The following is a 25,882-nucleotide window of genomic DNA, read 5'->3' as shown; positions in this document are numbered from 1 at the left end:
CATTTTGAAAGTGTTCATTTTGATCAATAACTAGCTATTAAGTACAGCCAATGCTAAAGATATTAAAACAGACTATCATACTACAAATAGCACTTTAGCTTCAAGGTATCATGGATTTGTGGCGTAGAGGCCGGAAAGGAGACCTGCGAAAAAAAGAGGGTTCGAACCTGGGTAGGGTCTTTTTAATAAACTTTTTCGTATACTAGTGAAAACGCTTCCGCTCTATAATTTGAGGCATATTAGTTGGGTTTTTTCCAAATTGACATGTACTGTTAATGCATCATTATTGCCTTGCTTCACTTAGCAATTTCGAAAACTCGTAATTGGCGTGCATCCTTGGGAAATTTTGTAGACTCATTCGGTTTTCTCGAGTAGCGTTATCGTCATATTTTTGCTTGTGCATTTTTTTGTGACATAATTTTTGAATCTATATTAAGCTAAACCGTTTTGTCAGCATCGCACATTTTAAAAATCAATAAATTGATAGAAGTTACCTTATCTTTACTTGCTTATCAAAAGATGTTGTTGATTTTTAAGATTACACCATCGCCAATTTAGTGTCACATAATTCTCATTTATCTCTGGGACTGACTGTTTCAAATTTTTCTGATTATAGTTCAAATCATTTTTTTGCTCGAAAATAATATTTACCATCATATTTAAAAACTCAACGGTTTTCAACTCCACTTAAATTCTCAGAATGCTTCGACTACATGTTAAAATGATTCTCTTTAACTATCCCCTCGAGTTGCCATCTCTATAATAAACTAATTCAACAGTTAAGCATATGTGAATTTTGTACCTAGTAACGAATCTCCCTCTTTTGCAATGAAAAAACTCTCAGACCAAGGTGGCAACACTGACATCGGTTACAAACACTGATTTTGATCTCAATTCAAGTTCAAGTAAAATTATTCATTATTCAAATAAAACAGTTTCTCAATCTTGAAATTTTCACTTAGCTTAACCGCTCTTTACAACAAAATCAGAAGAAATCTCTGAAAAAACCCAACAAACTTTGAAGAAAAAATTTTGATTTTTTTCTTTCGTTTTTCATGTTTTCTTCCTAATATATTTTTTAATGTTTTTTTTTGCAAAGTGTATAAGTGCCAGAATGCTTTAGAATACTTTCACAGCAACCAGTTAGCTTGTCTCGCACTTTTAATTGTAAAAAATAACGCAAATATTGGGTCCAAACAAAGCGTTTTCTAAATTACACTAACAAACAAAAAGGTGAATGAAAACCATTTTTACACGATTTTTTTTTACTTGAATTAGGTTGAGTAGCAAAAAGTAGACAAACCATAAGGAAGACACGTCATAAAATAGACAAATATTTTGTTAACCAATCAGAATCAAACATGTACAAAATAAATCATTACTTTTTATTCTGGCTTGCATTTGCTTTTCTCTCTCCATTCTGGTTGGCCAATGCTTGTATTTGTCTACCTTTGAACCAGTATGAAAACAAGTTCCCTACTTTTTGACCGAACTCTTTTCAATTATCATAATTGCTTATCAAAATTAAAATTAGAGATAAAATGCGGCGGTGTCAAACTTCACTCTAGTGAAATTGGGGAACCACTTGGGGCAGATCTTTAATTTTCTTGAATTTTAGGGGAAAGTTTTGGGTTCTTTGTACATCACGAGTGGCTAGCAATCCATGATATTATTTGGCAATTAACGGGAAAAAAATATCCAAAAATATAATGAGGTGCCGCTTTTCCAAATACCCAACAGAGACGTGCTTCAGGATATTTGCAGTTAAACAGTTTCTTTTCCGAGCATTAAAATTGATAGGGAAATTTATTGTCGAGTGTGTTTTATTTCTTGCTTTTTTTGTAACACAAGCAAAATCAGGTACCATAAATAATCATCGGATGGGTCAAATGATATATCATATCAAAACCCTTTCAGTTGTGATGTGAACTACTTTAATTTTGAAAAAAATTGTCTTATATTTGAGAATGTTTCTGATTTTTAACCTAACTTTGAGCAAATAAAGCAAGCGAGCCTTTTTATATTTATTTTAAGCCGTGAAAACATAGTTTTACGCTTGTAAAATTAGTTTTTGGTTTTTTAGCGCCATATTGGGAATCAAAAACTTCAAAAAATCAAAAAACTGCAAAAAAGAATTGCAAAAGCTTTAAAAAAATTTTCTAATGGATTCTTATTGCCTTTCCAATCGTTTTTCTACAAAAACTGTGGTCCATTTTTCCATTTTTACCGATGATTATCGAAGATGTTTATTTTCTTGTTTTTTGTTCAGGTCTTTTTTTCAAAACACGCAGAATAAATGACCTTAATTTGAAACTTTTTTTGAAATATTTTTAAGACTACGGTCTGAACATTCTGTGCTAATTGCACAGAAACCAGCTATCCTTGTTTTTCATTGTGGGATAAATCATAAACAGTCCTCCAAAATAACCTCAGAAGAAAAAAAAAGGAAATTAAAACTAAGTTCATAAATCTAACGGACTAGAAAAAAAAGAAAAAAAACATGACTGCTCTTATAAGGAGGAAGCCTTAACTAAAGCCAAATTTTTGTCGTCTGCCATTTTATTCAAAGTTTGTATATTACATCAAAATTTTGTCAATTTTTTAACTCAATAAACTGATATTTTTAGAGCTCTAACAGCACCATATTGGCATTAGATTGACAAAAAAATCGAAAGGTAATTTTTTGGGTAAACAAGCAAAAATGCTGTCCTGGCACTTTTTGGAAGTTTATGACTAAAATGTTGATTTTTTGGGTGTACGCTACCCCTTCATAAATAGTTCATTCTGGCGCCCAAGACAACCATTAATGAAACTATGGTCATTCGACGGAAATGAATACTGTAAAAAAATTAGTACTACAGAGCCGTTAGGGTTCGAACTTCTGAGGGTGAAAAAGCCGTCTTCTTCCTTAAATCCGCAACTGACAGCTCTTAACAGGGCGAAACGCTAAATTTTTTGATTGCCGTTTGATATTTATAATATATCTTTTTTGAAAAAAAAACTGGTGCAATTTTCACAGAAGAAAAACTATTTCTATTGCTGATTAAATCAGCGCATTTGCATATTTTAGTTTTCACTTAACTTATTGGTCAAGATGTTAATTTTCAATACGAATGCCCATTTTGATACAATGTCCATTTTCGGCTAACCATTTTTGAAATTTTTTTAAAGCACTAATAATTGTTTTTTTTCTAGGTAGGCATTCGCTAGAAACCCAAGTTTTTTATCAAAAGTTTCTTGGGAAGCGCAGAAAAGTTTCTTTTAATAATTTGGCAAAAATGTAAAAGCAGCACGAAACTTTTTGTTATAAAATGGGATGTTTTAGAAGAGACCAGAAAAAATTTGACAAAATGTTTCACAGCTTACCTTCAATCAACTCTCTCAAGGAAGACTTAGATGCGCCTCTGACAAAAATATTGTAATTCATCATGCTTGACATATGTCTAGAATTCCGATTATGATTGACATATTGTTTAAAAAAGATCGGTCAATCATATTTGCACCGAGTGTATTTCAATGAAATACTTGGCACCAGATGAATTTGATTAAATTTAAGTGTCGTTTGAGAAGCAAAAATGCAACAGCATATTGCAAAAAAAAACAGCTCGTAGCAGGGCAGTATGTTTCTTTTATCGGTTTATGGATTAGTGATTGACAAAAATGATCAACTGTTTTGATTTTTTTTTGAAATATATCCCCCACACGCTATTAAAATGTTCACTATATGATACCTTCAGCCATAACAACGTTTTAATTAGAATAGACAGCATATCTCAATTCAGTTTCAGCAATTTTTGAACCAAATTGATGCGCTGCTTTGAAGTTAATAGCACGAGATATATCGCGCGTTAAATTGCCAGAATTGGCTATTTTTTTTATTTTAAAACCCAACAAAAAATTATCACAGGAAACAATTGTTTTTAAAATTAAAAATTAAATGAGGAATTTAAAACTTTTTAGATGGTTTTGCAAAATTCCACCACAAACAATGATTAGTTAAGAATAGAATAAAACAACTTTCCTTTTGTCTGATGGTTTTGAACTGGCACCAAAAAGCATTAGTTTTAACTGTTTTAGAGAATTTTGCTAGTGGTCTAACTACAAAGCAAATATGTTTCTATCGTCAATCGAATACTAATATTTTTGAATTTGATATCAGGTTATCGATATCTTATTTTCAGATGGTATGAAAAAAAAATCCACCATAAAGTTTTACCTGAAAAGCTCAATTTTGTGTGGAGAAAAACCACACGAGGATTAGTATTCCAACACTTTCTTTGAAAGTTGGTATAACAGCAAAAAAGGACTGAATTACTTTAATTTTAAATGAAGCAGAAGTAATTAAAAAAAACTAAATGGTCAAAAATTGAAAAAAAAATAGTTTCCTGAAATTTTTTAATGGAAATAAGTTGGAACCCAAAAAATTTCATAAATAATATGGAGTTTTGCGAGGTGTGAGAATCAGTAATTGAGTACTGACTGACACTGTACTCCATTTTACTTGAAGTATTTTTCGATTTGACACCTCACAGAAAACTGCTTCTATAGACGATTTTGAAAAAAGGGAAAGAAATGTTCTAAACGTGAATATTTTTTCAATTAAGCCCTTGAAAATGGAAACAAAAATCTTTGGGTTCAAATTGACTAAAAAAGTGTGAGTTTGTGGGTCTAACAGGCACACAAACCATAAAAAAAAAATTAACAGAATAATTGATGTGAAAAAAAAAACTAATTTTTTTACCTGATTGTTCTGGCCTAGCAACCAAAAGCGTTTGTTTTGTCTAGAATAAACAAGACTGCTCGTATCAGGGCAAAGCCGTGAATGTTCCAATTACCTTTAAAGGTCTATGAAGCAATAATAACAAGAAAAAAACTAATTTTAAAAAAATAATAAAATATTTTTTTTTGATTTGAGATTTTTTTGTGAAATTCGTCCCCCCACACGCCGTATTTAGTACAAAATGATAAATTTCACTCACAGTAACAAAAAAATATGGCAAATAAGCTTCTTTCAACCAATTCGGAACAGTTTCGAAGACGGATTAATTCTCCGCACACGCGTTAATATCGCGAAATATATCGCGCGTTAATTGTCGCAATTTGGCCAAAATGGCAATCTTTAAACCCCCATAGCATTACAAAAAACGATTACACTTGGAATATCTTGGAATTTAAGCTCAAGGCAGCAATACCCTTCGAATGATATAAAAATATTTTGTCAAAAATGGCTAGTTAAAACGTCGAGTTTTCTGAAGAAAAAAAACCAACCCGAGCACAAATATTCCGTTAATTTTGGAACCTGATCTAAACTACATTTTATGATTGGATAATTTAGATATTTTACCAATGTAAAGTATTTAATATTAACCAATCATGATCCATCTAACTAACAACCCACTTATTTGTAAGTGCTGAAGTTACTTGTAATTTCAGCACCAGAGAGATTTGAATTTAACTTAGAAATTAGTTGGACTCTCCCGAGCACTTCAGCAACCGCAATAAACCAGTATACCCTAGATCTATTGAGCCTAGCAGAGACTAGTTAAACAACCTGAGACTAGATAGTATAAGAGTAAGATTAGGATCGGTATTAGACTAAGAAGTTGCACGAATCTATCCGGCCGAAAATAAGATAGCGTGACGAGCAGACGGTGTACCCTATCCGAAATTACTCTATGAGTTAACCAACTCGGTCCTAACTCATCTGGTGCGACCATAAGTCTCGAACAAGACCTTAATAGCTTAGAATTAACCAAAATAGATTAGAAATTAGACAAAAACATTTACAAAATGTTATACGACAATAATTTAATCGAAATGTCTCTACGACTCAATAGATCAGAGCCAATATTCCGAACCATAACAGAACTACCCGGAATTGGAAGAAGACCTCGAACCAGAGACGACATACGACAAAGTAGAAACTTGCCATATAGCTATATGATAGTTAGGCAAAAACCAGAGCAAACTTTTATATTTAGAATACTACTGGCAATGAATTTAGATTTTCATTTGCAAACATAAAATCTTGAAGTTAATCTTCAAAATCATTTCAGGCGCTAAACAAAATTATTAATATACAATAACGATTGATAAAAATATCTAAGATCGTTTTTCTAAAATTCTGCAGTAATATACAAAACATGTTTGAAAAATATTTATTGAAAAATAAAAATAAAAATTAGTAGCATGACAATAAATGGTTAGTAATCATAAATCATCCTGTTGTTCCAGCTCCATCATCTAAAACATAACAGCAATCATAAACCCACTAATATCATCAAAACACTAAATCTTTCCTTTACACACATTTAAAAATTTATTAAAACTTAAATTCACTTAATTTTAAAACCAGATCATCAAGGCTTATCCTTGGATCTTAAATCATTTTCTACTTAATTAAATTTCAAATTTGATCATCAAGGCTTATCCTTGGATCAAACAGAACAACTTTGTTCTCCCCCACCCACTTAATTAGTGTCTAACGACCTCAAACGTCGATTCACTACCCAACCCTTTCTAAAGACCCAAGACTAATAGAAATTTTTAAACAAAACTAATCATTCAAATTAGGATAAACAGTGAAGAACTTCGGTTATTCATCCTTCACTTGACCCTCCCTCTTACCAGACCCAGGATAAATCTTAGACTTAGTAAGTTTAAAATAGTATCTAACGAACTACTCGCGTTCTAATTATACCTGAACCTTGTGGATCGATTTACTATTCTCCAACCCTTGAACACAATCACTACCCCTAAGTAAGATTAAGTAAGTTAACACCTTAACTTATACTAGCCACGAGAAAGTAAAAAATCATTCTTCGGAATCGATATACTTTTCTCTCCAACCCTGAACAAACAGACCCAGGTTAAGCTAACCAAAAAATCGTAAGAACTAACAGTTTAGGAAAATAGAAATCATTTAACAACCCTTTGCATCCGTCATTCTAAACCTTATGTCATTTAAAAACCTAGGAAATAAACAAACAATCGTTTTACACAATTGTGAAATAGATAACAAAAAATACGACCTTGTAATCACACCTCATACACAAACAGTTGGATACATTCGAACAAAACGACAAACACTAAAAAGAAAAATAATAACGAAACAAAGACAAATAACACGAAAAAGATTTTCAAAAAATCGAAACGCATTTTCAGAATCAGAAACCAACAGTTTAGACGAACTTTACAAACTACAAGAATCAATAGATAAAAATTGCCCAATTCACGATCAATTATATTTCTCTGACTCAGAAACAACTTCAAATTCATCACAAAGAGGAAAAAGAAGAATAAAAAAGCAGTACAAACACAAACCAGTACATTTATACAATTGGAATCAACCAATTCGACACATTAATAATTACATATTAACAGTCATCGAACGAAAAAATGAGCTCAACGCACACTCCAGGTGAAGAAACTCCAGATGATGATGAAATCTTTCCTTTTATAGTAGACGCAGATACTGATAGAGGACAACACATATTTTGTCAAAATTTACTCGTAAATTTATTTGAACCCGGAATTAGTCCATGTAAAACAGAGTTCCCAGATGTAAAAATCAAAAGACAAATCATAGACCACTACTTAAAAGATATATGCAACATAACACAACAGTATGGAATCTACTCCATAGAATTCACCTCACCAAACCATAATAATAGAAAATATACAATTCAAACAGACGATCTTGATTTAGAATTTTCAAAAGTTTTTTCAGAATATATAAAAAGCATCCAATATCATAACTCACAAAGAGCAAACTCCATATTCACCAATGAAGTTTTCGCAATAATATATAGTTATATTTCGATATTAGAAAACGAAATCCCAATAACAAATGTCTCACCGACAGAAACATCTAAACATTTAAGAGTACGACATGAAATCACACTACTCTCTAGTTATTTAAACATCATTAAAGAAAATTTCACGAAAGACGACGTTTCACAACATACAAAACACGATCTACAAAAAATTTTGGCATGGTTCATAATAGATTATTTCACACACAATATTGATTTAATTGCACAAGCAAGAAAAAATTTTAGACCCCAAAACTCGAACGATGATACCGCTATCACAGAACAATCAGATTATGTTTGGGACCCCGAATGGTCTCATCCCGCATTTATAAGCTTCCCACAATCAATCTCAAGTCAAGCAATAAGTACGATATCTTACATAAGAGATTATGTAAGAGTAATACCATTAACCATTGATGCAACACCATTAAACTATAATACATTTTTGCCCGATACACAAAATAATAGTTTAAACTCTACAGTTATACACAATGAAAACCTCAATGGAACTAGGAATCTTACTCAACAAGATATCCAGACACCATCACACTTCATAAATGAAGAAATTGTACACACAACAACTACACAACAAAGTATTTCACCAATACGCCCAAATTTGACAACACCAAGAAATACAAATCCTTCACAAACACAGGTAACCTTACAATCAACCGTTAAACCTTCGGTTGCCCCTAAATATTCACATATGGATTACCAAACATACAGACCCATGACAATACCATCAAAAACACGCAAAACATTCACTAGAAACAACTTTACAGACCATAATTATAATTATACACATCCATCAAAAACATATAATCAACCACAAAGAAATTTTAACCAATATACAAGATCTCGAAATTGGGATAACCCAATGACCCAACCTAATTCAATAAATTTCCAAACAAATCCTCCACAGGATCACAGTGAAAATTACCCATTTTTTCAACGAAATAAAAATAAAAAACAGACATCTTATCAAATGGATTATTTATCCTCAGATGATGATTTCTTACAACCAGATATATTTGCACCAAATACTCAAGAATATCGTAGACAAAGAATACAGAGAACACGTACAAATCATAGAAATTTTTCTCCACAACCAATAGATGCACAACATCAACAACCAATTCAACAACAAAATTTAATTAATACACAATCTTTTCAACCAATTCAACAACAAAATCCAATGACTGCACACTCGTATCAAGCATCACAAATGCAAAATGAAATACCACTCCCATATTATCTTCAACAACATGAAATAACAAGAAACCAACTTTCAAATTTTTCTCAAATGCCAAATGCAGCAGAATCATTACAAATGACAATGAATCCATACCTTATGGGTGGATCATCAATAACATCAAACAAACCTTTAATGGTTTTCACAGGAACAGACCCTGAATACTCTGTAGAAGATTATTTAAATGCAGTAACAGCAAACCTGATTTTAAATATTGGACCTGAACCCATTAATACGCCACTACATCAAAACTGGATACATCGACGCACAGCGTTAATACAAACAACCTTAGATGGCGCAGCCCAAAAATGGTTTTCAGTACTACCTCTAGAAATAAAATCAAACTGGAAAAGGTTTACACAGGAATTTTCAAAAATGTTTGACTCCGAAAGAAACAAACAACAACAACGAGTTTTATGTAATGAAATTCGCAGATTACCAAACGAAACCATCAAGCAAATAGCAGTACGAATCGAAACACTAGTTCGAAAAGCATATTCATTAAATACACATGACTATAAAAACACAAAGATGACAGAAATCTTAATGATGACCTTAACACCACAATTAAGGAAAATAGCAATAAAAAAGAGAGCATCCCATCCTTCTTCAATGCGAGAACCCGATTTAGATTTTCGAAAACTAGTAGACAAATTAGAACAAGCAGAAATCACGATGAAACTAGAAGAAACGGAAAATCTGAAACTACAATACGTTAACAGAATTGAAACGACTCCCACTAATATTAATAATATACAGGAATCAGAGACAGACCTCGTTGAAAAAATCACTGAAATACTCAATATTTATGAAAAGAACCCAAACTTCAAAGGCAAACCATCTTTCAAAAAATGGTGTAATTATTGCCGACGATACGGACATAGTATTTCCGAATGTAGACAAAAACAGCAAGACAATCAAAATAAACCTCAAAAAAATAAAGAACCAAATAAATCATTCTATCAATACATGAAAAAGGATCAAAATCTACCGAACAAAACAGTCCACAGCAACAACAGTTCAGGAAAACCACTCCCGAACAATACAAATTATACAAGAAATCAATCACCATATAACTCAACTTATAGAGGAAGATCACCAGAACGAAGAAACACGAACAATTCATCACAAAATCACTACAATAGACCAAATAGTCGAAATAACTACTCCAGATCAAATTCAAATACACAACGATTTGTTTCTAGATCTAATTCCCAATCAAGAAATAACTACTATCCAAACAACCAATCACGAAATTCATCATACAATAGGAATAGAAACTACTCCTATAATCGAAATAGAAGTTATTCAAACAACCGAAACCAGAATTACCCGAACAGTCAATCAAGGAATAACTCATATAATAGATCGAACTATAACAGACCAAACAATAATTACCAAAACAGATCGCGAAATAATTCACAAAATCGACACTCAAGTTATAATAATCGTTATAGAAATTATTCCCAATCACCACACCGGAATAATAATAACTATAATAATTCTAATAATCGCCACAGAAGTAGTACACCTAAACATCAAAGACAAATCAATCAAGTACAATCTAACCCAGAAACAACATCAGACCCTCCAGGTATTGATGACACAGTAACTGATACGTTACAACTCAATCAAATAAACTGTACATCATCAGATTCAGAAAGTGATACTGAAAACACTCTTTCTATCAATATGATAAAAGTCGAAAATGACTATGAATCTGTCATATATGAACAACCCTTTTCATCACACATATATGAAAATCAATCAGAATTTCTTCAAAATTATTACACTACACCAATAAATTCCACACCAACGACGCAAGAAACAAATGAGATTAACACTACAGATCAAACCAATAAAAATACCAAAACAAAATGCTTGAATACAAACCATATTTATCAAAATATACAAAAAGAACAACCCAAAGAAAAAATTTGGACAATACCATTTCTCTTAGAAAGCCCAAGAAATAAAGAATTTCAACCACCAGACCTTGAAATAGATTTTTTAATTGATTCAGGAGCAGAATCAAACATAATAAACATCCCCACATGGAATGAAATAAAAACCTTACACCCAAAGCTAACACCTCTTGAAACCTCCAGCAAACTAGCAACAGCACAAGGATCAACATTGATAAACTACGGAAAAATCCAATTATTTCTCCTCCCCACCAGAACAATGGAACAAAGCAAAATTTTAAATAAGCCATTTAAACAAATATTCCATATCACTGACATTAAATATAAGATCATTGGAATACCATTTATTTCGAAGTATATACCAACAATTAACATACTAAATAGTAAAATATTAATCAAAGATAAATATACAAAAACAAAAGAAACATCCTTAACATTTTTTCAAAGATTAAATAAACAACCACCATTCTTTTCAAAATTCTACCCGATATTTAACCAACAAAGAAAACACTTGAAACCACTATCAGGAAATATCTATAATTTTTCCATCAAACAAGTTCACCAATATGATAAAGAACAAAACAAACAAAAATTTTATATGTCAGAATTTGAATTCAAACCTATTCACAAATTTTTCAAAATCACAATATCATCCATAAAATATTTGAAAAATTCGAATTCAGATATCATTTCCTTACATGTCTATAACAACACACCTTACCAAGTAACATTACCTTTAGGACTTTTAGGATATTGTGAAACCAACGCTACAATATCACCAATACACGAAAAAGCCTATCGCGTAAATAATATACTCCAATTACTAGATATTTGCCAATCTACAATTCTTAATGAAGAATTATCTATAAATAATATAATAAGTAACGAAAACAGAAATACGGATTATTTCACAAAAACTCCATATTTCAAACCTACATTCAACATAAGTAACTACACAGAGGACCAACAGAAATTTTTAACAATGTTTAATTTCCAACATTCACAAATAACACAAGACGAATTCGAAAAATTAGCCAAACAGCTAATTAAATATTCATCAGTCTATGCAACATCAAAATTCGATGTTGGGAAAATCAGTTCATCACTACATCTCCCGTTAAAACCAGACGCAGTTTTCAAAAAACAGAGAGCAAGTAAAGTACCAATTCACTTACATGATAAAGTGAACAGATTACTCGATATTTTAGAACAATACAACATTATATCACCAGTTAATAAAGAAGAACAACCAAAAGGCAACACATTTATCAACCCCGTTATCATTCTAGCTAAAGGAGAATCATTAAAAATCGTTCTCGATGCTAGATACCTCAATTCACTTATAGATGAATCAAAATGTAATTGGCCCATTGAACCAATACAAGTTATTTTAACAAAAATAAACGGCAAATACTTTACAACCGCCGATATGAATAGTGCATACAATCAAATGCCACTAGATGAACAATCACGACGTTTAACACAATTTGTTATCGGAAACCAACAATATGAATTCAACCGCTTATTCTATGGAATATCCATAGGACCAGCAGCATTTTCAGCTTTTATGAGCAAAATTTTTAGACCACTAATACTCAAGAAAAACGCAATCACCTATTTAGACGATGTTTTTATGCAATCACAAACAAAAGACGAGATGTTCAATGTTTTAGAAAAATATCACCAAATACTTCAGAACGAAAATCTGAAGGCCGCCCCCGATAAATCCCACTTCTTTTTGACAAGAGTTAAATTCTTAGGACATAATATAGAAAGAAAAACAATCACTCCATTGAAATCACGCATTGACGCTATTCAAAAACTTCAACCACCAACAAATAAAAAGAAAATCCAAGAATTTCTTGGAATGTTAAACTTTTTAAGTAAATATGTTTATAAAATGCAATTATATCTACGACCATTTTATAACATCCTTAGACAACAAAATAATTTTGAATGGAACACAGAACATCAAACACGATTTGAAGAAATAAAGAAACTTTTAACAGAACAAATTTCAAACACAATTCCAGATTCAAATCAACCATTTTATGCAATGTGCGATGCTTCGAACTTTGGCATCGGTGCAGCAATATTACAATCACATAATGGTACAAATAAAATGAACCTCATATCAGCAAATTCTCGATTATTCACTCAAGCAGAGCTACGACTCTCAACTCTAATGAGAGAATGTACAGCCATAATATATACACTGACAGAATATGAATTTCTGATACTTGGATCAAAACACCCCACAGTTCTATTCACAGACCATAAACCAATCATCTTTCTCTTTACACAAAAATCTAACCCAAACCACCGAGTTTACAGATTTCAACTAATTCTAATGAAATTTCCAAACTTACATATAGTTTGGACTGCAGGAAAAAATCTTGCATTACCAGACACCTTAAGTCGAAATACACCACCTGAATTACTTACACGAAAAACAACAGTTGAAATACCCAAAAACATAAAATTCTACCTTGCAGAAAACGAAACATCACCCCGATTGGAATGCAAATATGCAGTAAAAACTGATATTGAACAATCACAAATAAATAGTTTACAACATTTCCCACTTTATTTAGATTGTCAAAATAATCATTATGAAGTTGATTTACTTGGAACATCAACTTTCAAACCAATCCCATATTCTCAATGGATAAAAAATAACACTCAACAAAAACGAACAAAACAACACCCGCCTAAGAAAGACCATTTTCCACTAATTGAAAAAGAAGATTTAACTGATAAAATAAATTTATCAGGACCACAAACAAATGATTCAAAATACACAATAAATCAAGTTTTTGACCTTCACGACCCACTTGATACAATACCCTTATCTAAATTAGAAATCGAAAACATTTTTCTCCCCCCAACAGAAATAATTACAATTTCAACACTGAAACAATATCAAAACCTTGACCCAGTAATTCCACAACTGAAATCATGGCACAAATATAAAACTAAACCTATCAAAGCAGATTCAACCATTCTAGGAAACAAAACACTCCTCCGATACTTTCGCAAATTTAACAACACAACAATTAACGAAAATACAGACCTTTTAGAGTATAACCTGAATGAATCTACAGTTCCATGTCTCCCTTTAAGTATGATTCTTATAGCTTTTAATATTTCACATACACAAAATATTAAAGGACACTCTGGATCAGAAAAAACATATTCAAATTTTATACAAAACTTTTATTTCCCAAATGCACCAATTTGGATAAAAGTACTATGCAATGACTGTATAGTATGTCAACTAAATAAACCTTACCCAAATCAAAAACAAATAGCACAAAAACAAGATTTTAAAGGACAAAGCTTGTACTTTAATCATCGTATCTCATTTGATACTAAAGGACCAATTTCACCCTCATCAGAAGGAAACTCCTACATTATGGTAATTGTTGACGCATTTACACATTATGTAGCACTTAACCCAGTACCCCATTGTAACGCTTATTACGCTTACACAACACTGGATAGCAAAATTCGGACTACCAGAAATTTTAGTTACAGACAACGGTACAGAATTCATAAATAATGAAATTATCACACTATGTCATTTATATAACATTAAACACAAACCACGTACATCTCATGCACCTTGGACAAACGGCTTAGTCGAAGGTATGAACCGTTCATTACAAGAATATCTTAGATGTATCATCAACGGAAATGATACAAAATATACCGAATGGTCAGCAGATGTAAAATTATTTCCCTTAGCGTATAATTCACAAATTACGACAACTTTAGGAATGTCACCATACGAAATGGTTTTTAACCAAAAGCCACGCAAACCAATAATGTTTACAGCGAATTCTCATAAAAACGCACAAGGTTATTGTCAATCAAATAAAGACTCAATTTGTTATAACCTACCTTTACATACACACGATGAAGATCATTTTCATCACCCACAAATTCTTAAACTAGCCTCCGGTACACACACCGAATGGATTCTAAATAGAGATAAAAAACACAATGAAATTTATCAAAAAATAACAAAAAAGTTATTACAAAGACAAAACATTAATGAACAAATCAATTCACGTTTTACACCAGCCTCCGAATTAAAAATTGGAACATTTGTTTTAATACCTAATTTTAATACACAAAAAGGAATTTCTAAAAAATTACAACCCCTTCGAAAAGGACCATACCAAATAATTGCAAAACCCACTGATGTCACATATAAAATTACCGACTCAAACAAAAAAGAAATCGTTCAACATCGAAACAACCTATTACCTTATTACCCAAAAGAATACGCACTCCGCGAATTAACTCAATTATATTCTTTCACAGGATTAAAAATCATTCAAAATGAACCACATCTGAAAAACACAGAACAAAATGATAACCCCACCGAAAATCAAAACACAAAACCAATCGCCACCAAAAACAATACACAAAACCATAAAGAATCCCCAAAACAAAGAAAAAATAGAAAAATGACCGAACAAATAATACCCCAAGAACAAATCGACAAATCAGAAAATAGAAAAACAACAAGACTCCGAAATCAACCACGTAAAAACTATAAAATATTCATCCCCAATCTAAAATTTTAAAGAAAGTAGAATTTCAAAAGTAATTTTAACATTTGCTTCACAATCTTGAAACCTCCGAAACATTTTTCATTTACATTTTTCAAAATAACATGCTGACAAGTACGTAATAATTCTAGTTCAAAATAGACCAATAGGATTCATCCAATCCGTCACTTTCTCTAACTCAAACTAAGACCAATTAGACGAATCATATAGAACTCCAGGCACATCTATAACTATAACTTTACGACCTCCAGGTCAAAAATAAGCAAACCACTCCAACTTGACAACTAAAATAAATATCACCATAATACCGTACCCCTCCCTTATCTAATAACCCAAAGATCAACAATATTTCCCCAACTCAGACCACGAATACCCCCAAAGCAAATTTGTTAACTTAGCCTAAAGTAACAAAATGAACATTTTAATTAGCCTAAAGTATAAAAATCTCACCATACCCCGGATCATTTGACAAACAAAAATAAAGAAAAAGACGACCTCCCAGTCACCATAAAAATTGCCCCCAACAATTTTTTACAAAACTCAACCCACTTGTCAAAAAACTAATAAATAATCCGACCACACTAGAAAATCGCCTCAAACAGCAAAAAATATTCGACCAAGAGATCATTTCTTAAATGCTCTTCTCTCAATCAGTTACTCAAATACTCATAAATCTTAAACATTTTTTTACAATACTTGAAACCTTTATAATATTTCTTTTTGATATACTTGAATCTTTTCTAATAATCCTAATCATTTTTTGTAACATTTTTTTAATTTTCTACACTATTCTCGAACTATTCCTCCAACTTTCCAAAACCCTTGATTATATCCACAGGTACGATTTATACAACTTGTCTAAATGATACGAACAATTTTCAGTAGAACCGATATTTTTTTATTGTTTGTAATTTTCATAGCATTCTTATCATCCCTCATTTTGACCATCTGTAAATGTATAAAGAAAGCAATCCTCACATTTGCCCTAGCAACAGTCCTTCTAATTCTTTTTTTGGAAGAATATTATAATAAACACAAAATTTCTCACTAAAGTAATAATTCAAAAAACCATCAAAAATTGCTACCCAACAGTCACAGAATCAGTCTTCACCGACATCATCCCAAGATAACCAAACACCACCTTCAACTACTCAAAATCCTCAAACATCTACACGAATTAATTTCTTTTCAAGACAATCCATACACTTTTGAAGAACGACATGCTCGTTTATCAGAACCACTAGAACCAGTTCAACGACAAGCACCTTTAAGCGAACCAACATATAACCTATATCCAACACTACCACAAGAACTAAGTAGAATAAAAAATTCTAGTCAAAACCAAAATACAGTCGAAATAAATAGACAAATTATACATCCTCGACGAAACAGAAATTTTCAAACTCCCCGAGTTCATTTTGATATACCTCAATCCCCATCACAAAACACTCCAGAAAACCCCATTGGTATATTACCAGAAACCCCTACGCTTCTTTCACAACGTAGCACCTCAAGCCTACCATCAGATTACTTAGGTTCAACACCAACATCTGAGCAAATACGTGAAAATCCTTTCAACCCCACAAACCAAACATCACGATTCCCATATTGGACTACACATTCATTTACACAAGGTGAACCAAATTTAGTCAATGACCCCATAGATATTTCTACGGATACAACAACATCCTCATCACTACCAGAAACATTATCACTACCATCAACACCATCAATAAGCCAGTTTTCACCACCACCCTTTAACTTAAATTTTCCAAATAATCTCGACGCCAGATATCGAGAACAATCATCAATAAATATTCCTTTAAGATTAGATTGGAATACATTTACAGCACCTCCACCATTATTTGGACAACATCAAGAAAGTAACCGCCTTCATAACTGGGCACTTAATAGATTACAATATCGCCAAGATATTCACAACGATATCCGTGATCACAATATTCAAATACTCCAACAAAACAGTTTACAATTAAAGTTTGAAATCACAGTTAAGTTAAATAATATTACCCAACATCCCTACCCATTAAATCCACCTAACATAACAGCTCAATCACTACCACCACCGTTTATAACTACTGAAGTAATATACAAATACGACAGATATACCAAAAACACAATTGGCTACATTACATTTTATAATCCATACTCAGGATTATCATACACATGTATATTCTAAAATTATTAATTTTTCTCCAACTCCTTTTTCTAGTAATCTCAAATCAAAACATAAACCCTTCCCCTCGTACAGGACCACAAGATTTACTAGTAACACATTACGATTGTGAAGAAAATGAACAAAAAACACTACATAAATATGCAATAAATCAAGTATCACAATGTGAAACAGAACCACAAGCTATAGAAACCACAGATGTAATAGCAACACTCTATTCAAAAGCCCGAGCAACAACAGTTACAGGTTATAAATTCACAGCAACATTTTCCGAAAAGAAAGTACATTGTTCACAAGTCTCGAATGGAAACAAAAACCGACTTGACCATGAATCATTCTATCAAAGCAATATAGAACGTCTTTTACATCTCAATCCCGACGATTGTAAAAATGAATTACTTAGACTAAACATCACACAAAATAAAAACTCCGCTAGAAAGTTAGTTAATTTTCAAGTTTTTCCAGACTCTGTACATCAATCACAACTTGAAAGACACCAAGGACATATAAAACTAGACGAAAAATACCCGTATAACGCCGCACACGGACGATTAACCTATGACCTACACGATAAACATTGGATACCACACATTGGTATAAATGACCCATCAAACTGCAAAGCAGACACAAAAAATAAAGGATACCAAGAAATAATGTTTTTCGATTGGAAAATACAACTCGAAAAAATACAACTAACACGAGATTTATCAGATAATACAATGATCTATCAAGGAATCCGATTACCTTGTAAAAATGATCAAGGTTATTGCGACCCTACAACGAGAACACAAGCAACAATTGTTTGGTTCCCCGAAGATACATGTACAACATTTCAAGTAGCAAAAATACACGCTCGTATGATAAAATTTCACGAAAAATATTTTATACAATCAATTCCATATGAACAAGTCCATCCATCACGAAAACTAAGTTCTAATTTTAGAAACATAGACAATATAGAAAATAAATTGACACGTTTTCAAATATATCAAGAAACAGAACTTGCATGTAAATACAGGAATCCACTTCACAGAACACAATACTCTGAAATATTAGTTGAATACGAAAAAGGATTCGACATGACCACTGGAAAAGTAAAAATCGACCCATATGCCACAGGTCATCCTCTAAACGAAGGAACATCCTATATACCAGTTAATTTTGAAAAAAGCAACGGACAACCTGGTGGACATCTAAAACCCCATGACACCAGAAGCACACGCTTACAAGAATTATCACTAATGAATACTACATATTTCGGTAATATCCACTATGATATTCATTTAGATATGAAACTAGATTATACAATTAGCCGAATTTTTCAAGAAATGTCACTCTCCGAATTAGAAACACTACACCACCTATGCGAATTAGAACGAACACAAATATTACAATCACTTGCACTAGCAGTATTAAAAATACCCTATGCAGGATACTTATTATCTGGAAATAGATCAAATTTTTTAGACTATGAAGGAAACATCTTATGGTTTTATACTTGTACTAAAAAAGTATCACCACTATACGTTTTTGAAGATAAACGATGTTATAAAAGAATCCCTATCTTTTATAAGAATAAAGTACATTTCGTGGATACACTTTCACGAAGAACCTATTTCTGGGATACCGCAGTCCCATGTGGATCAGAAAACAGCCACAATGTAGTACAACTAAACCCTGATGAAAATAAATATTATCTTCTCACTCCATATCCCACATTAATGCAATCACTCAAAAAATTTTCACCAGAAAGCATTCGCGCTATTGCTCGAAACCCAAATATAGACTTACAATCAATAGGAATCTATTCAAAATCAGATATTCAACATCACATTAGAACACAACAATTCCAAGAATTATTAACACAAATGGACACTATACAAAGACAATCAATAGACCAAAATTTACGCAAACTTGCAGAAACCGCAGGATTTGCCGATATCTACACGCAAGACTATAGCGGATATTTTAAAGACATTAAAGATTATATATATCTAAACGGTGAAAAATACCGTCCCCAAGATATATCACCAATTAACATTTTTAGCTTTGTTACACTCAAAAATGAGATCCTCGATTTTCTAGGATGGCCCTATTACATCTTAGAAAAATTGACTATTTTATACGCAATGTTTAACTTTATTGGATTTCTTTTCTCACTTTTAAAAGGAATCTACAACACATGTGCTATACACACACAAGTAAACAGACAAGCAAGCGTAGCACGCATACTCTTTGCAGGATTTTTTGGAATCTTTTCTACATCTATAAACAAAATTCTTTTAGACGCACAAATAAAAGAATATAACACAAAAATAGCAACACGACAAAATACATACGACGAAGAACATAACAATGTAGACATAACGCCAACGGCACCACAATTACCACCCCTACCAAATAACCATCCACTATCCCTAGTCCCACGAAATTTTCGAAATTTAGCCATCACACATAATCCAAATTTTCGACTCACCACATCACAAAGTCCCATTCAACATATAATGACACACCAGTCACAAGATGATAATACTTATGAACAAATTATTGAACAACCCCATACCACCGCTTTTCAGTCTCAAAATAATCATTTTTTTAGCCCACGATGAGCCGCCAACTTGGATCACTACACCGATCAAATTCCCACCCAACCAATCTTACCTCCCCAATCCCAATAATACCACTTTTTGCTTTTCCGCCACCCGATTTTCCATCTAGTAATGTAACATCAGGCATGAATTCCGATACTAATTCACACATCTCAGTTTTATATTCCATCTCACAACTCAATAACCCGAATATTGAAACCCCCGATGAATTTGCCGACTCAGAACCAACCCCATCCAATAATTTTCATAACTCTTCTAATTTTTCTCAACCCCCTTTTCAACCCATATTATCCAATAACCCTGACCCAATCACTCCCACACCCTCTTATGCTTCCCAAGTTACCCCAACCTACTCCTCATACCATTCTGACCAATCATCTCATTCTCCAGACACCCCCCGAATCTCCCCAGAGCTAGATAATTTTATTACCCTTCAACAACAACCCTACCACCTTAATACCCCAACCATAAACCAAATCTCCTCCATAATAAATTCATCCAACCCCCCTACCCCTACACCCTCTTCAAATTATACTGAATCATTAGCACCATCATCCACATCAACTGAATCTTCACTCAACACTAATAGAGCTTACCGCACTTTTAAAAGAAAGTTCCCCAACCATCCTTTCCCAGCAAAACCAGGAACAGCCCGTGAATACATCAACCACCCCAAGCATACTAACACAAAAGAATTTTTAGCCATCACCTTACCCTCATTCCCACAATACACCTTAAACACCCCCCACGACACTAACGAAACACGCAACTTTGTAGATGAATACGTTTTAATGCCCACTCTCTCTTGGACCTCATATTATCATTTTACTAACCCTCTTTGCTTACCTTTATCTAACACTCACATCGATATAGAGCGAAATACGGACATGCTATATCGACTCACTACACCACTAACCGCTAGACAATTTACTTACGTTGGATATAAAAAATCACTAAAACACACACTGCACCTAGAGCTAACGAATATACACTCGAATACTATGATCACAACATCATCAGAGCTAACCAAGATCAATTCTTAGACGACGATCGCTTCGCTAATCCACAAATTACTGAGAAATTTTTCATCAAGACACCATATATATTTACACTAAACATCTTCGACCGAAAGTTTGATCACATTATTTCAGAAGCACTAACAGACACACAAGCATACGAAAGTTTTAAAGAACGCTTCCAAATATTTTCACTAACCTTTCATTTCCTTGCACCACACGAAAGAGATTTACACTGCTCACACGATATTATGTTGCGCACTAAACAAACCCACACATATAGTTATTATCGCTTCATCCAAAATCACTTTGACCTACACACACCCTCTAGACAACCACACCATCGTTTTCAATTCATTAATTCCAAATACACTTCACCATTTTTCCTAAATTTCACATATTGTATTAAAGATACTAACCTTCATGGTATTCTTCGTAATTATGACCCCATAACCCAAATGTACATCTTCTGTCCCATCACCAAGACCTTCAACGCCGAAGAATCCCGACCCTTCCTTCTCCCACACGAGTTTGTACAACCCATAGAAATCCCAATTTTAGAATTCATCCACAACACTAAATTCAATCACAAATTATATAATCTAATCCAAAACACACCTTATGAGTTTGCAGTTGCCACTGAAGAACTAACCACTATTAAGGCACTTCAATTGCTTTGGCCACTGCTTCAGACTAAAAATATCATCCGCATCTTAGCTAAACTACTAACAACTTCAGAACTAATTCACGACATCTTCCCCCACGGTTTTTTCCCCGACGACTAACAGGTAAGTATGAATTAAATGAATATAACTAACTAATTGAAATATTAAAAAACTCACCATACCTTATCCATGTTTTCCTTAGATTTTTAGCCTTCATCCGACGATCACCTACAAAAACCACAAAAAACAAATAAAGATCGCAAACTTCATCAAACAGACTTCAACAATTCTATTAATCTCTTACACTTATAAATTTATAAATTTAATACCAATGCAGTAAATTCATTTCTAAAATTTTCCCCACAAGCAGTAAATTTAATTATGATGAAAATTTGTAACTTAAAATTCCCCCATAACTAGCAGTAAATTTCCGAATTCTATGCAGTAAATTAATAAAATGCAATTGCAGTACTAACCTTTTGATATTTTCATTCATTCGCACAGAAATTCTATCCACACTCGCACAGCTCGCCCACGAAGAATTGTTTAAAATAATGAATTTCAGTTTCAAGTTTTCACACTCAACAACTCTAACATATAATAACATGTTTCAAACTTTCCTTTAACCCGGTTGGAAAGGAATTATACACTAAACCAAACTAACCAACGCAGCTTACTAAACACCACAAATCATAAAATAACAGTATGACTAAGAAAAGAAAACCAACGGTACCCAAACCGGATTAACCCAGTTTAAAACTGGATAATTTATTCTTTTGAAGACTATTATAAAGTCTAAGAAAGAAATAATAAAACACAAAAAAGTCGAAAGACAAACCCATACCACAAACAATTTGATTTTTGAAAAAAGGACACAACCAACAAAACATAAGAAAAACCACAACAAACCCAACATAAAACGTTGTCACATAACAGGACCCCTCACAAAAACCGCATGAAATCATACTCCCACTCCTGGCCTAACCCACCGCGCTACATCCACGCTTTGTGACCACACCACTATTTTTAATAAGAGCTACTCAAGTGTGAGTAACTCTTCAAAATAACCGAACTAAAACAAAAAGCTTTTGTGAAAACAACTAACTAAAATCATAATTAAAAAATATTAAACTAATAAATGTTTTATAAAATGTAAATTACATTATGCAATACATAGATCAGAATACAACACCAAGGACGAACATCTAAAGACAAAACGACCCCACTACACTCGAGAGAGAATGATCAACCACAATCGATATGCCACTCACAATCACAACTCAAAGGATTTAGAGTACGACTTGACTTCGCAGAAAAGGACTTCATTGAACTAGACCAATGACCACCTCGATGTTCAAGTATACGTACAGATCCGAGTAACCAGGCATCCCCTCCACGCACAATCTCCACGCCATTCCCAAACTAGATCAGACACAAAAGAAGTTCTCCACGCAGAACAGAAAAACCTGACATAGCCAACCATTCTGAAATCAGATTTGAGTTTGTTGCAAAGACTTAGTCGTTGTCACTAGAAGACACAACGTCTTATGTCTCTAACTCCAGCTTCCTGGAACTTCTTTAACAAAAAGGAAACAGAAGAAATAAGATGTTCGCCAAACACCAACTTCCATCATCCATCCTTCGAATTGCAGAAGAACTATTCTAAAAAACTCTGTAAAACCCGGATGGGTGGAACCTGATCTAAACTACATTTTATGATTGGATAATTTAGATATTTTACCAATGTAAAGTATTTAATATTAACCAATCATGATCCATCTAACTAACAACCCACTTATTTGTAAGTGCTGAAGTTACTTGTAATTTCAGCACCAGAGAGATTTGAATTTAACTTAGAAATTAGTTGGACTCTCCCGAGCACTTCAGCAACCGCAATAAACCAGTATACCCTAGATCTATTGAGCCTAGCAGAGACTAGTTAAACAACCTGAGACTAGATAGTATAAGAGTAAGATTAGGATCGGTATTAGACTAAGAAGTTGCACGAATCTATCCGGCCGAAAATAAGATAGCGTGACGAGCAGACGGTGTACCCTATCCGAAATTACTCTATGAGTTAACCAACTCGGTCCTAACTCAATTTCGTTACGAAAGTCGGAATAATAACTTTAATCGGCAATCGAGGACTGAGATTTAATTTTTGTTCTGTGAATCGTAGAGTATATCAAAGGCTGTTATGCTTGTCAAGAGAGATCCGTGTACATTAACCCATAACCTAGAATGACTAATTTTTTTTTCGAATATTCTGTTTTCGAAATAACTTACACGTGGTAAAATTACTGAAAAAAATATTGGTAAAATTATGAAAAAAGTACGGGGAAACTGTTGCTAACGAGATCCGAATTGTGTTCTCGCAGTTTACAAAGCAACAAATAACCCCACCCGCTTTCTGTGTCAGCGTAACGGGAACTTCTTTGGTGAATAAAGTATTTGATTAGACAAAAAGGCTATAAAATAAAATAAAATAAAATTTCAACAGCGAAACTCATTTACATTTCATTCAACCTGATAATGGTTGAATATATGAATTATAACATTTATTGAAGTTATAACTACTGAACCAGGCTAAAATTTATGTAATAAGGTACTGATTTGCGCTGGGAACTCCAAATCTAGGTTAGTTTCTGTTTCTAATTATGAAAGCACAATTAAGAGTGTTTTCATTTCTCAACACAATCGTCTCTTCAAATGTTTCTAATTTTTGGTAAGAAAAATTCACCCGTTTTGAGTTTATTTGAAATGAGTTTAGTCAAACTAGTTTTTTCGCAGTAGGAAACTACCTGTAGCTTTACACCCATTTAATTGCTATTTTCTCTCGCTGCTTCAACAATTTTTACCAATCTGGGTGATTTTACGAGATAATAATTCGAAAGTATATAAATATGTTTTTCATTAAAAATTGATTGAAAGTAGATACTTAAAAATGGAGTTGTGCACATTTTTCCCGAAATGTTATTTTCTTTCCGGTTTTAGGTAGAACAAAAAGGATGAAAATGTAATATAATTACTTTTTTTGTAAAGATTTCAGAGTGAAACTTGTTCATGTTTTGAACTCCTAGATTGATTTTGCATTTTTTAATCAAACAAAAGTAAGGCAGTACAAATGAAGATTCCGTGATATTGTAAAACTAAAATAGATATAGCCCAGAAATTGCCGTAATTTCGTATAACTTTTTGAACCTATAAAGAAATTATAAATGTACAACTAAAAACAAACAATTACGCAGAGCTTAACACAAAATTACAAGAGCCGAAATAGGCTGAACAGTGCATACAATCGGGTGAGGGAGGGCGAATCTTGATGAACAAGTTACTTTCAAATAGAAGCAGATCCATTATTAGCCTGCCCGGTTCTCAGTTACGAATCTCAACCTGTAAGGAGGCCATTCTCATGCGAAAAGAACCGAATGCTCAAAAATTCTCAATCCATCAACGCCGCATAAACTGTAAAAATCTGACTGATTTTATTGTTTATTTGTTTTGAGTTTTTGGATACTGAGTTCCAATTGGATGATGAATTTTTGGTTACATCACAAAAGATCCCTTACCTTAAGATCCCAAACGAGAAGATCCCAGTCAATAAGATACCATACCAAAAGATACCTCGTTCTAAAATCGCCCACGACATAAGATACCATAATAAAATAACAAAGAACCTGAGAAATGAAAAAAAGCGGTTAATCGATCAAAGCAAAAATAAAGCGTCGGTTGAAATCAAAGAAACGGCAAATTTTCTGCTGCACAAATTTCGAACATAAATGACCTTGCTAATCACTGTGCCTTTAAAATGAAACTCAAACTTCAAA

General features: G+C 32.9%; 1 protein-coding gene across 14 annotated transcripts in view; it reads right to left on the bottom strand.

The window, feature by feature from the left end:
• Nucleotides 1-25,882, bottom strand: part of LOC134851075 (glycine receptor subunit alpha-2-like) — a 70,515-nt gene that overhangs the window by 5,361 nt on the left and 39,272 nt on the right. The gene's annotated exons all lie outside the window — the stretch shown is intronic.

The sequence above is a fragment of the Symsagittifera roscoffensis genome, chromosome 7 (genome assembly GCF_963678635.1).
Source record: "Symsagittifera roscoffensis chromosome 7, txSymRosc1.1, whole genome shotgun sequence".
NCBI classification, from domain to species: domain Eukaryota; kingdom Metazoa; phylum Xenacoelomorpha; order Acoela; family Convolutidae; genus Symsagittifera; species Symsagittifera roscoffensis.
This window is presented reverse-complemented; position numbering and strand designations above follow the sequence as displayed.